Raw genomic sequence first — 766 nt, 5'->3', positions numbered from 1 at the left:
TACAAATGATCGAGATACATGCAAAAAGGGTTGATATAAATAATAAAGCTTCGGATTTTTTTTCGGGGTCTGATGTAATTAGTAAACAAGTTAACTTTTGATTGCTGATTAGCAGTAATATCGAACGAAATTTAAACCTTTTATCGACCAATAGTAGTTTAACGTGTTTCCATACATCCAAACGCCCGACAACATAGTCACGTGCTTCCATACACCCAAACGCCCAACAGCATAGTCACGTGTTTTCATACATCCAAACGCCCAACAGCATAGTAACGTGTTTCCATACATCCTAACGCCCAACAGCATAGTCACGTGTCTCCATACATCCAAACGCCCAACAGCATAGTCACGTGTTTCCATACATCCAAACGCCCAATAGCATAGTCACGTGTCTCCATACATCCAAACGCCCGACAACATAGTCACGTGCTTCCATACACCCAAACGCCCAACAGCATAGTAACGTGTTTCCATACATCCTAACGCCCAACAGCATAGTCACATGTCTCCATACATCCAAACCAAACGCCCAACAGCATAGTCACGTGTTTCCATACATCCTAACGCCCAACGGCATAGTATTGTTTTCCATACATCCTTACATCAAACAGCATAGTCACGTGTTTTTATACAACCTATATGCGTTCGTGCGTGTGTATGTGTATGCATGTTTGATATGCGGATGTATGTGTGTGTTTGTATTCATTAATGGATATATATATATATATATATATATATATATATATATATATATGTATATATA

This window comes from Mizuhopecten yessoensis, unplaced genomic scaffold (assembly GCF_002113885.1).
Source record: "Mizuhopecten yessoensis strain PY_sf001 unplaced genomic scaffold, ASM211388v2 scaffold716147, whole genome shotgun sequence".
Lineage (NCBI taxonomy): Eukaryota > Metazoa > Mollusca > Bivalvia > Pectinida > Pectinidae > Mizuhopecten > Mizuhopecten yessoensis.
This window is presented reverse-complemented; position numbering follows the sequence as displayed.